This window comes from Hakea prostrata, chromosome 4 (assembly GCF_041222555.1).
Source record: "Hakea prostrata isolate BN-2017 chromosome 4, UWA_Hpros_2, whole genome shotgun sequence".
Lineage (NCBI taxonomy): Eukaryota > Viridiplantae > Streptophyta > Magnoliopsida > Proteales > Proteaceae > Hakea > Hakea prostrata.
In genome coordinates, this window is record NC_142603.1 from 14876295 (window position 1) to 14890719 (window position 14425).

Here is a 14425-nt window from a genome sequence, read left to right on the forward strand (position 1 = left end):
CGTCACATCACTGTCATCATTGGTCATTCGGTTTCAATCCCCCCACCGAAAGGGTAGTAGCATGTGGGGTACCTAACCATGCAATTCTAGACTCTACCTAAGAATGTCATCCAATAGTCATGACAGTGCTGGAGACATCAGCAGGCATGTGTCCCATTCCACAGCCTTCTGATATCCCAAGCTAAGATATCCCAAAGGAATACCTCATCCATCAGAACCTCACACTGTGCATCATCAGTATATTACAATCATAACCAACAAAGTATATATGTAAACAAGACAAACAGCAATAATATAACAAGATTAATATATAAGACATGACTATAGCAGCATATATAAAAAAAGGCTAATGCTAACTGTAAAACCCAGCCCTAACCTTGACCCGGGAACCTTGTTATTTGTAGGTCCGATGACCCGGAGTAAAGTAAGAAGTCAGCTTTGGGCCATCCCAGTAGAGGACTTGGTGTCTGGCTTTGAATCCATGAAAGTTGATGATGAAGTTCTATTTATGGAAACTGAATCTTGATGAAGATCTGATTAGTTGATGGACTTGGAGTGCTCTCTATCTTGGTTTGAAGGCATTTCTACCTATTAGGTAAGTCACTTGACTTGTGTGCAAAACCCCTTTAGGATTGGATTTGATCTGGGCCTTCAATTACCTGTTTTGGTCTTCTTTATCGACATTGGTAGACTGATTGGTCGACTGGGCCAGTCGACCAATCCACTCGACCAATGAGTGCTGTCTTTGGCAATTAGGTTGTTCTTGCTCTATTTAAGTCCAATCTCGAGTCCACTTCGTATTTGCTGCCTCCAAACTCTCTGGAACGAACCAAAGACCTCTGCAAGTCATCTCCCTTGCATCCTTGGTGTTTTCTTGACGGATCTTCGTCGAAACTCTTCTTTTTGCATCAAAAGGTATGTCTACTCTCTCTTCTTCTCCTCCATCTTTGTTTTTCTTTCCTTTTTGAGTTGAGACAGTAGAAGAGATGCTGCATTCTCTGTTGCAAACATCTCTGAACATGTTCTCATGATCATCCTAAGGATTTGAGGCTAGAACAATGATCTTAACCATGATCATTGCAAGCTTTTGAAGGAATCATGATCAAACCATGATCTAATCTTGTTAAACATCTGATTTGAATTCTGATCTCTTTGGATCTTCTATGTTGATCATGTTAGTAGTTAATTACTATGTTTTCCTTCCATGATCCATGATCTATCAATTTCTAGTTGTTCTCTTCTACCATACTATGTGTTCTTCATGAAGCATGATAGTTACATATATGGTAGGTTTTATTTCCTTATTTAGATTTATGCTTCTAAGCCTTGTTCCTTGAAGATCTAAGTATGTTTTCATGATACCATTACCTGAAGCAATGATCCATCCTCCTATTGTTCTTGACTTTGATTTCTATTTCGAATTCATCAAGATCCATGGTTGATCTAATTATGGTAACTTTTTGTTTCCTAATTTGGATCTTGATATCTTGATTTGATTGGTGTTTTGAGGTCCCCTATATGTTAGAATACTGCTGATGTAGTTTACCCCTTGATTAGTACCCTTTTGAACCACCAAATTCGGATTTCATATCTTAAAACTCTGTTTTTTTTTAGGCTATCTTTCTCGCATTGGTCGATCTGATTGGTCGATCGGCGATCGACCAATCCACTCGACCAATGAGTACAAACAATTCCAGAATTGGTCTGTGTTGGATGTTTTGGTATCTTTTCTGTTAGGGATCTTTCCTAATATGTTGTATATACTTGTTTAGGACCTTCTTCTCAAGTTTGCCAAGATCTTACTTGATTTCTTAGGATTCCTTTGCGAGTTATAAAAGGTAAGGATGGTTATTTCCTTAATTACATAGATAGCATGAATCTAGTTTCTATATTTGAATATCATAGATATGATTCCTAAATTAGATTCTTACAATGATATACTACTGTTGCATAACTTTGATTACAGTAGCATTACTTATTCATATTGAATTGATTCATGTATGATTTACTTACCAATGTTATACAAGTGATTGTAATTATTGATTTCTTTCCATATATGAAGTTACCATATATGTGATGATATGAATTGATGCATGTGTATGCTTAAGTATGGTTTGGAAAGGAGAGGTGTTCTTTTGACACTTCTGTCCTTGGACTACTACGGGAATATTATGGGATGTTTCCGGAGATGCCCTCTGGACACCTTCCTAAACTGTTGGATGACATATCTAGGATTGTCTAGTAGTGTTTGGCTAGGATGTCCTGTTATGTCGGACCCTAATCGGAGGGGTATTGAGACCGAACGACCCGTGGTAGCAATGGGGATTCATGGGCGCTCAAGACCGGTAACCAACCCGTGAGAGGACAGGAATCACATTGTGGGGGCCATTTATTGGTAGGGTTGCATATGGTTAGACTTGGGCTCACGGGCGCTTAAGACCGGTAACCAACCCGTGAGAGGACGTGAGAGCTTCCCGTTTACCATATGTGGATAACCAATAGGGTTGATGAGTCCGTAGTCGGGGACTATGAGGACTCTAGTGTGAAGGATACCGGAAAGGATCGTCGGGACGAGGAATGGAAGTATCTGGATCTGACTTGATGTAACTAAGTAGAAGACTTGCATTTGGCTAGGTTTTACCCCGACATGCGCCAAGATTTACACCAAATGGTTGTGAGAGAGTGTGTTGACTTAACCCCCTGCCTAGGTTTGTCCCGAGGGATGAAGGACCCATTACCAATCGGCTGCTCAAGACCGGTGAAATGATCCGTGAGAGAATCCAAGATATCTTAAATGGTTGAGGATGTGAGTGGACTTTCCTAAAGAAGTATGGTGCTATGACTTAAAGCATGTCTGCCAATAGAGACCAGCATACATAGAGTTAGATTCATTCATTCATTGCTTGTCTCATATCATATTGCATTTATGATTGTTCGGAATCCTGCCATTTATGTTATTATGGGTTTTAATCGCCTTACCGAGTTTCTTTGAAACTCATTCCTTTATTGTACAATGTTTGTTAGACTATCCTGCAGTACTTGAGTATTATGACGGTCCCTAAGAAGAAGCGCAAGGCGAAGAGGGCATATCTCCGGGAAGGTGATTGCGGTTACCACAATTACTCTGAAGATTCCGCGAGTGGTTATGCTCCGTACGATGCTTAGTCCGACCATTGAGTGGAAGCGTCCTTGTGCCATTTATGAAATTTACACTTATAAGGATGTTGTCTATAAAGTGGAGAACAATTTAGTTACCCAATGTACTTGCTACTGGGATTAGATTTTGTCTAGTTTATTCTTTTAGAGCTACTTTTTCGCTGGTTGTAAAGTGGGATTTTTGCCTCACTTTACTTATCTGTTTGACACTCTGATTATATCTATTATTCTGATTCATTTATGATTCATTCTTTCTTTATTGGATCTATGGTTTATCTTCCGCACTTTTATTATGATTGTTCATGATTATGTTATTGTTTATGTGGGAGGTTGATCACTCGATACCTGATCTTCGGGCTGTGGATCACACTCTCGGGTATGCCAGATAGGGTACCGGCTGGGAGGGCGTGACAGTAACAGACACTGGACTAGCATGTTCAAGTCTATTCATAAGATAGGATTGAATGTCCTTACCTGCATACAAGTAAACTGTCCGTAAAAAGAGATCCTTAAACTATTACAAGACTTTCTTTTCAAACAGAGTATACCTAAATATAGGGTTACAATAATATATAAGTTAATTGAATCAAGGTGAATCAAAACTAAAAGTCATTTGGTCACTGTTTACCAGCCGGTCGCTCGTGCCGGTCGCTTAGGTTGAGTGACCGCCCAAAAAACAGAGAGTTTCAATCAGAAACTCAGGCTTCTGATCACCCGTTTTCAATCCGGATTTCGAGTGATCATGACCTAAATCTCGAATCTAACACTCCTATAGCCAATGGGTGAAGGAATCCTAACAATTACCATCATTGGATTACCCAGAACTCTCCCCTTGACTGGATTATCCTTTTCACGAAAACAGGGTTTCATTTTTGGATGAATCACCTCAAGAAGATTGGAAAGAGAGTCACAATTGAATCAAAAGGGTAACCACAATGATGAGGGGATGGTTTAATACGAAATTAAAGACAAAGGAGGTAAAGAATGAAGGATGAATCCATTACCTCACTTCAGAACACCAGAAAAAGGGAAGGACTGATCTCCAGATCACTGCCAGCACTTCAGATCCGCTTTCGGCACTTCTCCGCAGCCGTCTGACCTTTAAAATGGTAACCACAAATAAAATATTCGTAAGTTGGGCGAGGGTTACCTTTTATAGAAGTTAGGGGGAAAAATAGGGCAAAACCTCGAAAACAGACCGGGCGGTCGCTCCAGGCAGTCGCTCAAGGCGGTCGCTTGGTTTGATCGACCGCCACTAGCAACCGCCCCCATGTAATTTGTCATACAAGGGTGCTTTCGCTAGGGGGTTGATATCCAAGTAAAACCAAGCCCTAAAGAAGAGATGGGGGAGATCTTACCTTCATTCCAGACATCTTCCGACAACACTTGACTTCCAGAAGACCAACTACCAAGCAAGGTAGGCTCTTCAGACAGAGGATCCAGATCTATGGGTTCAGGGTATGGATCATGGACTTCTATCCGAACACTCCAAAAACTTACCCGACTAGACCTTTGGGTTCTCGGACCTGCAATACGGATCTCGGGTTAGAAATACGGGAGTTGTTACATCCCTCCCTCCTTAAAAGAAATTTTGTCCCCGAAATTACAACATACTTGAGGGTCCAAAAAGGTGAGGATACTTGGACCGCATCTCATCTTCTTTCTCCCAAGATGCTTCCTTCAATGAATGATTCTTCCATCTGATCTTCACCAAAGGTATAGTCCGGTTTTTCAACTGCTTATCCTTCCGATCCAAAATCTCAGCCAGTTCTTCATCATACGTCAAATCCGCACTCAAACCTACCGGTTCATGCTGGAGCAACTGCTCTGCGTTTGCCAAGCATTGCCTTAGCATAGACACATGGAAAACATCATGCACACCAGCAAGAGACGGAGGCAGAGCCAACCAATAAGCTACTGGTTCAACTTTTTTCAATAATGTCAAAGGGACCAATATACCTAGGGCTGAGCTTTCCTTTGATATTAAAACGCATGACTCCTTTCATCAGCGAAACTTTCAAAAACGCACGCTCTCCAACTTGAAACTCAAGGTCAGACATTCTTTTATCCGCATAAGACTTCTGTCGAAACTAAGCAGTTTTGATCCTTTCTCTAATCATATTCACCATGGTACCGGTAGTTTCGATTAAATCAGGGCTAAGAACACGCCTTTCCCCAACTTCATCCCAATACAGAGGAGTTCTACAAGTCTTTCCATACAGAGCTTTAAACGGGGCCATTCCAATGGTAGACTGACTGTTATTATAAGCAAACTCCACCAAGGCTAGGTGGTCATCCCAGTTACCACTCATATCTATAACACATGCTCTAAGCATATCTTCCAAAATCTATATGGTCCTTTCCGATTGTCCATCAGTCTGAGGATGATGAGCAATACTCAAATTCAGCTGAGTATCCAGAGCTTTCTGCAGACTATTCCAGAAACACGAAGTAAACCTCGGGTCTCTATCTGACACAATGCTAACAGGAACACCATGCAGTCTTACCACATTATCAACATAAAGTCGGGCTAACTTATCCATAGTATAGGTGATCTTCATCGAAATGAAGTGTGCCGATTTGGTCAATCGGTCCACTACCACCCACACTGAGTCATTCCCTTTGCTGGCTTGAATGCGTAGGACCTCAGCAAATTGATCAGCAAAATTTGGTTTTTGTGTCGATCAAATCTCCACGAATTTCCGGGTCAGCCAAGGTGCTGGCGAAATTCATCAAAACTTCGCACCATTGTAAAATTTCGGTTTTGAGGGGGATGCGTCTGTTTTTAATGAAAACGGAGAGGGTTCATGCCAAAAACTGTAAAACTGTATTTATTTATTATTATTATTTTGTGTGGGGGGGGGGGGAACAAGGCAAAATCGTAGCTGGAAATCCAAATTATGAATGACCCCGCGCGCCAACGCCGCTGCGGGAATGAACCATATTTGTAAAGCCTAGCACTGATGTTGGATATTTAAAGCCGCAACCTTCTTCAACGTGCTTTCGTCTGAAGGAGCGCATCTGTAGCGATCCAGTTCAACAATGGCCTTTCCTTTCTCACCATCACTTCCAATCAAAGAGAAGAAGAAGATGATGAAAACCAGATGGACTAACAGGGTCAGAGTCCGAGAGAAGAATTGTAGAATTTTAAAAGACACCAAATCTATTCAAATTCTGTCATTAACTGTCAGTAATTCATGCATGGTTGGGAGTAGAGAATGATCGGTTGGTGGATGAGTGATGGAGGAGGAAGACCATGTGAGCATCAGTACTGCAATGGATGAAGAAGAGTCGTTCGAGGATCCTGGAACGCCCCTCTCCGTCATAGCAGATGCATTCGAGGAGCTCGCGGAGACTGTCTCCAACTGCTCCAAGGACCTTCGCTTGGTTCCTCTTTCCGAAGCCTGTTCCCTTGTCTCCATTCTCTTTGGGTACCTCGGCTTCGCTTTCAAATTTGCTGAATTGGAGTACGTTGCCAAAGTATGTTACCTAGGTTATTTTCTCTTTGTTTCTTTGATTTTGATTTTGCGGATGATGGAAAAGGATTGTGTTTTTGCTTCGTTCAGTGGGTGCATTGGTATATCTTTCGTATCCTAAGTTTTTTCTATTCGTTGCACCTTTTTAGTAAATGGAATAATCACGCGATGCATTTGGAATGTGCAATACCGTTATCTATGTTGGTTGTTTTAGCTTGAAAGATCAAACTAAATGACTGAAATCCTCTAAACCCACAGTACAGAGAGTTATTACTGTAAAGCTGATTAGAGAACTGGGAGTAACATTGTTATGATGCCAGCTCATGAACAACAACCACATGAGGTGTTGGCTAGACGATCTGGACGAGATATAACTAGGGTATTTTCGTGATTATGTGATGTAGGCAATTGTAAGTCGGTTAGAAAGCAGGCCTTTACAGATGGCAGTAGTGCTAGACGGTTAATTTGTTAGCATTTCATTTTAATGGGTGGATCATTATATAAGGCTACACATGTAAGGCAATGGTATGCAGAAAATCAATCTCTCACCTCCCTTATACTTTTCTCCTCTGTCTCGGCTTTCTCTGTTTCTTATCATCTGCCTCGTCTTCTTCTTCAACCCCGATCTAGAACCATAACAGTGGTCCGACCTGCCGGATATGGCGGATGGAATGAAATTGCGTCAAATGGATGAATACATGAAGCAACTTGCGACAACGACAATGGAGCACAAGGAAACTCTGGCAGTTCTACAGACGACAATAACTGAATTGGTAACAAAAATTACATCTATGGATGGAAGAATGGAGCAAATCGCTCGCCAATCGACAATACCAATGCCGGTAGAGCAAACCCCGACATCCGGACAATCACGGCACAATGGTTCACTTCTACCAGCTTCCTTGCAAGCCAAATCGGTGAAACTGGATTTTCCACGGTTTAGTGGAAGCGATCCAATGGGATGGATCTATCAGGCCGAACAATTTTTTGACTATCATTCAATTACTATGGAATCTCATTTGCAGGTATCATCGTTCTATATGGACGGAATTGCCTTGCGTTGGTTTCAATGGATGTATAAGGGAAAACTTTTTCCACCTTGGCATGAGTTTACCATGGCATTGCAAAATCGATTTGGTCCAAGTGTATATGAGGATCACCGAGGAATGCTCGCTAAGTTAACGCAAGTGACGACCGTGGACAACTATCAGTCCCAATTTGAGGATTTGTCGAATAGAGTCACCGGATTGCCGGCAGATTTCCTAATAAGTTGTTTTATCTATGGGTTGCGCCAGGATATCCGGAACGAAGTACTTGCCCTACGACCAACGATGATGTCAGATGTCATTGGGTTGGCTCGCCTATTGGAATCTAAAATCGCAGACAGTAAAAGGGGGTTCCTCCGTTCATCGGTACCTACCATTCGTCCTCCGTTACTTCTGACACCACCTTAATTACCAGTAGCGAGAATCGTAGGAAACTCGAAGGACGGTTCAATCCCCATCAAATAGTTGACTCCCACTGAAATGCAACAGAGGCGCGAGAAAGGCCTCTGTTACAATTGCGATGAACGCTATCTTCCTGTCCATCTTTGCAAAACACACCACCTCCTATTACTTGAATATAACGAAGAGGACGACGCTGAACCTGACGATACAGCGGGAGAGACTGCTCTGGCTTTGACCACTGAACTATCATACCATTCTATGATAGGATGACCCTCTCCAACAACGTTCCGACTCACTGGATATGCACAAGGCCAACCCCTGCAAATCCTCATTGATAGCGGAAGCACTCATAATTTTCTTTAATCGAGTGTAGCTAAATGTTTGGGCTGCACGATTGAGGCGGCACCACACATGGCGGTCGTTGTCGGAAACGGTGAGAAGCTTCACTGCGCAGGAATGGTTCGTGATCTGCCTATCTGAATTCAAGGGTATGAGGGTAAACTCACAGCTTATCTTTTACCCATGTATGGATCTGACTTAATCCTAGGGGTGCAATGGTTGGCTTAGCTGGGTCAACCTTGTTTGATTATGATCATCTTACTTTGGAGTTTCAATACCAAGGCCAACCCGTACGATTGCAAAAAGAGCCCAAGAAAGGGCCCAAGCAACTTTTTTATCATGGGCTTAAGAAAACCTTACTAGCCTAGCATTGTGTTGAACTCTTTAAACTAGAGCTAGCAGTACCCAATGAATCTGGAGTTGACAGGGAATCATTGGAGCCCCAAATGTGTGAATTGTTGGATGAGTTTACCAGCATTTTTGTAGAGCCCAATTCATTACCTCCACAATGGGCCCATGACCACCCCATCCATCTACAATCTGGAACGTCGCCAGTCAATGTTCGTCCTTATCGGTAGCCACACATCCAAAAAGATGAGATCGAACGGAAGGTATCTGACATGTTAGCAACAGGGGTAATCCGACCCAGCATTAGTCCTTAATCCTCACCGGTATTGTTAGTCAAGAAGCGAGATGGAACATGGCTGTTTTGCGTCGATTATAGAGCCCTCAATGCTGTCACAATTTTGGATTGGTTCCCGATACCCACCATTGATGAATTATTTGATTTGTTACATGGGTCTTGATTCTTCTCCAAATTGGATTTACGCTCAGGATACCATCAGATACGGGTGTGGGCTGAAGATATTCCCAAGACTGCATTCCGAACACACGATGGGCACTTTGAATTCCTGGTGATGCCCTTCGGTCTCACAAATGCTCCATCCACTTTCCAGGCCATAATGAATCACATCTTCAAGCCCTTTTTGCATAAGTTCATTTTAATATTTTTTGATGATCTGCTGATTTATAATGTTTCATGGACAGATCACTTGTCCCATGTACGAGAAGTCTTGATGCTTTTGCAAGCCCATCAATTATTTGCTAAATGGGTAAAATGTTTGTTTGGTCAACCTTCCATGGAATATCTGGGCCATGTCGTGTCAGCCCAAGGGCTCGAGGTGGACTGTACCAAAATTGAAGCTATTCAGCGTTGGCCCATACCATGTTGTTTAAAAGACGTTCGATCTTTCCCGGGGTTAGCAGGGTATTATCGAAAGTTTATACAAGGTTATGCAACAGTGGCCCACCCCCTCACCGAATTAACCAAAAAGGGAGGTTACAGATGGGGACCTGAAGCAGAAATCGCCTTCAATCGACTCAAGCATCTCCTTTCTAGCGCTCCTGTTTTAGCCCTTCCTGATTTCTCCAAATTGTTTACAGTGGAAACAGATGCATCTGGGATCGGCTTTGGCGCTGTCCTCTCCCAGGAAGGTCACCCTCTTGCTTTCTTTAGCAAGAAACTTTCACCTACGCTGCAAGCTGCATCTACATATGTTAGGGAGATGCAAGCCATCCTTCTCACTGTCAGTAAGTGGCGTCAATATCTGTTGGGCAGTAAATTTATTATTCAGACGGATCAGAAGAGTTTAAAAGAGCTCACATCTCAGACTATCCAAACCCCGGAGCAATAGCAGTGGCTCTCCAAGCTGATTTTTGAAATTTTATATCGGCCGGGAAGGGAGAACAACGCTGCTGATGTGTTGTCTCGAGTTCCTACCTTACTCACTTTGGTGACTGTTGCTGAATCACCAGCCTTCCTTGACCTACTGCGCACTACGCTTGCTGCCGATACCAACTGCAACGATTTTGCCAAGGTCTTCGACAACAACCACATGAGTTCCCTGGGTATGCGTTGCATAATGAACTCCTTTATTTCCAGCAGCGTTTGGTTATACCTAATGATCCAAGCTTGCGGCGGCGATTGCTGGTTGAGTATCATTCCACACCCACCGGGGGCCATGCCGAACATCTCCGTACCTATAAACGCTTAACTGCTGAGGTCTATTTGAAAGGGATGCATCGCTAGGTAAAGGAATTCGTTTCTCAATGCTCAGTTTGCCAACAATCCAAGACACTGCACCTCTCACCAGCAGGGCTTTCACAACCCTTACCCATCCCTGAGTTGATTTGGGACGATTTCTCTATGGACTTCATCACCAGACTCCCTCTCTCCGATGGGAAATCTGCTATTTTGGTGGTCGTTGACCGTCTCTCCAAATATGCCCACTTCTCTGCTCTTTCCCCACATTATACAAGCAGTAAAGTGGCCACCATCTTCATGAACGATGTTGTCCGGTTACATGGAGTGCCTAAATCGATCGTTAGTGATCGTGACACGTTATTTCTCAGTCACTTCTGGCAAGACTTGTTTCGGCTTCAAGGTTCTTCTCTGGCTATGAGTTCTGCCTACCACCCCCAAAGTGATGGGCAAACTGAGATTATGAATCGCTGCTTGGAACAGTATCTCCGGTGCTTTGTGAGCGATGAACCTAAGCACTGGGTACGCTATTTATCTTGGGCAGAATACTCATACAATACTTCCTGCCACACCACCATTCAGATGACTCCATTTTTTGCTGTCTATGGACGTCACCCACCTCCTCTGTTACGCTATGTCTCCGGCACCACTTCCAATGCAGCTGTCGACGAGGAACTCCACTCCTGCGACCACATCTTGCGCCTCCTCAAACAACACATCCTGCAAGCCCAGCAACGTATGAAGATACAAGCTGATTGCCACCGTCGAGAGAAGGAATACTCTGTTGGCGACTGGGTTTATGTTCGCTTGCAGCCTTACAAACAATCCACTGTTGTTCTGAGAGTCAACCAGAAGCTTGCCAAACGTTTCTATGGCCCCTTCAAAATTCTTCGAGGGATTGGGTCGGTAGCCTATGAGTTACAGTTGCCCGACGGCTCTCTGGTTCACCCTGTGTTCCATGTCTCCACCCTCCGCCCCTGTTTTGGAAACTCTATTAATATTGCTCCACTGCCTACGGCTCCAACTCCGATTCTTGAGCCTACCGCCGTGCTTCAGCAGCGCACTATCCTCCGTCACGACGTCCCTATTCTTCAGGCTTTAGTTCAGTGGCGCAATCTTCCTCATGAAGATGCTACCTGGGAAGACGTCAACTCTTTATATCAGCAGTTTCCATCCCTTGAGCTCAAGGACAAGCTTAGTCTTCCTCCACCCGGCAATGTTATGATGCCAGCTCATGAACAACAACCACATGAGGTGTTGGCTAGACGATCTGGACGAGATATACGCAAACTAGGGCATTTTCGTGATTATGTGATGTAGGCAATTGTAAGTCGGTTAGAAAGCAGGCCTTTACAGATGGCAGTAGTGCTAGACGGTTTATTTGTTAGCATTTCATTTTAATGGGTGGATCATTATATAAGGCTACACATGTAAGGCAATGGTATGCAGAAAATCAATCTCTCACCTCCCTTATACTTTTCTCCTCTGTCTCGGCTTTCTCTGTTTCTTATCTTCTGCCTCATCTTCTTCTTCAACCCTGATCTAGAACCATAACAAGCATCCCACAGTCACAATCGTAGTGGATTTACTCTCCTCCGGGCCTCTGCGTTGAATCAGAAAGTGCACTTGTGCTACATCCACCAGTCAGTTGAGGTACAAAATATATAGTATTTGAATCTTGACTCATGGTTTGCTATATGAAAAATTGTTTTTTTTTTGTTGGGTGACTGTACGCCCAGAAGTAGGCTGTATTGAAGGTACCAAGGTCTCCCTTTTTCTACCCGAGGTAGCAGGGTTGCAGCTAGTCTACTGAGACTTAGCTCAGTCTTTCCGAATTCTTTGGCTATGGATCCATGTCAAGTTAAAATGTAACATGAACTATTATGTTCTCACCTCTCCATTTGCAATAACTTGAAGATATGAATCTGATTCCGGTTTTCAACTAGAACTTTAACAGCTGATTTAAGATCTATATCAAGTGCAAGTAATATAAAGCTAAGATTAAGGATGACTTAGCCCCAAATAACCCAAAAACAGGAAAATAGCATAAAAGAGATATAATCAGTTTAGGGTTTGTACTCAACCAATTCTCAGAAATATGATCAGTCAGGGTTTAAGTGAAGCTAGTAGGACTTACCCAAGCAAAAAGTGAAGCTAGTTAGTAGTAAACAACTGTTGTAATTGTCATTTGATTCCAATTTAGATTGATTGATACAGAGGTGAACTGAACATAGAAACTCGAAGTTGATTGGTGAAATAAGGGGAAGGATGGATAGAGTGATGATCTGAGTGATGGTGAATGTGTGATGGAGGATTCAATCTACTAAATTTTCAGTTACACACCTGGTTTGATTGAAGGAGCAGCACAGGCTTCTAGATGGACGATTCAATCTACTAAATCCTCAGTTACACTCCTACTTTGATTTGAAGGAGCAGCAACAAACTTCTAACAAGGAAACACAGGAGGATAGGTGGATTTAGCTCTTGACGTAAAGGCTCCTTCAGCCCTAGGTGTTTAGCTCTCAACAGCAAGGTCCTCACCCTTCTCACACAAACAAAAAACAACAGAGTAATGCTAAGCGAAGCTTCATTAATCAATTTCATAAAACCTGTGTGATTGAGAACAACCAATTACAAATATATAGAGCTAATTTAGAAAATATAAACTACTTTGCTGAGTTATTGAGGCTCTCTTTGGTATAATTTTTAACTATTTTTCAAAAATCAGTACTGAAAACCATTTTGGTGCAAAAATCATTTGGTAGCCATAAGGTAAAATAGATTTTGTATTTAAAAATACATTTGGCATATCTTTATGCAAAATGATTTTTTATTGGTTTCGAAACTTATATTTGTACAAAAAAAACTTATATTGAAAAAATGTATATAGATCCTCTCCTACCATGAATGATAGGTTATTCATAATTGTCTTTCATAAATACCAAACAACGCATAAAATACTAAACTTACAAGTCCACTAATCATATGCCATAGCTAGTAATAATAAGAAAACGATTACTACATAACCCAAAATATATCAATTGTCATCAATCCTCATAGGCTTCCTTGATCTAGATTCCAATCACTCGTGTTACTGAATGTCTTATTGAATATTGAGGGGAGTAATGTACACAAACCAGATATCTCCAGATTGATGAGTTCACCCAGTCAGCTCTTCTTAGAATGTAAATTGATGCAGGTATGCTCAAGCAGTTATGGTCTTGGTTTGAGAGGTTTCATCTGAGGGGTAAGATGACTTCTGAGTGCTACTCTGCCAACATTGATGCATATGGAGAGCGGAGCTACAATTTGGAAGCTGAGAAAGTTCTCATTTGTTGCCAATAAAGGATCAGCCTAAGTGTTCTCAGTTCAATGTGATGATCAAAGCATATGGAAGAGCAGGATGATGTGATAGATCATGTTAATTGCTTGAAAATATGGAGAATGACAGGGTATTTCCCAATGCATGCAGTTATAGTTCTCTTACAGGTTTTATCCATGCTGATCTGCCACAAAAGGCAGTACTCTATGTTAGGAAGATGCAGGAAGCAGGTTTGGTAACTGACTGTATCCCTTATTGTATGATGATCTCAAGCTTTGCAAAGCTAGGACAGTTTTGGAATGAAGCCTGATGTTGCATTTGGTGTCTTTATAAATGATTTTGCTAATGTTGGAAGCATTAAAGATGCTACGAGATATGTTTATGCAATGACAAGTGCAGTTTTCCATGGGGATTGAGTTATATATTCTTTGATCAAGTTGTCCACCAAAGTAGGATACTTTTCAACAAGCACAAGAAATATAGAAGCTGCTTTGATCGTCTGGGGAAGGTCCAGACATGTACCCATCAAATTGTATGATCCATCTCTACAGTGATTGTAGAATAGTATGCAGAAGAAAATTTTGAGTAACTGAAACAGAGAGGAGGTGGAAATCATTCTCTTTGGCGATGATGTTGTGTATGT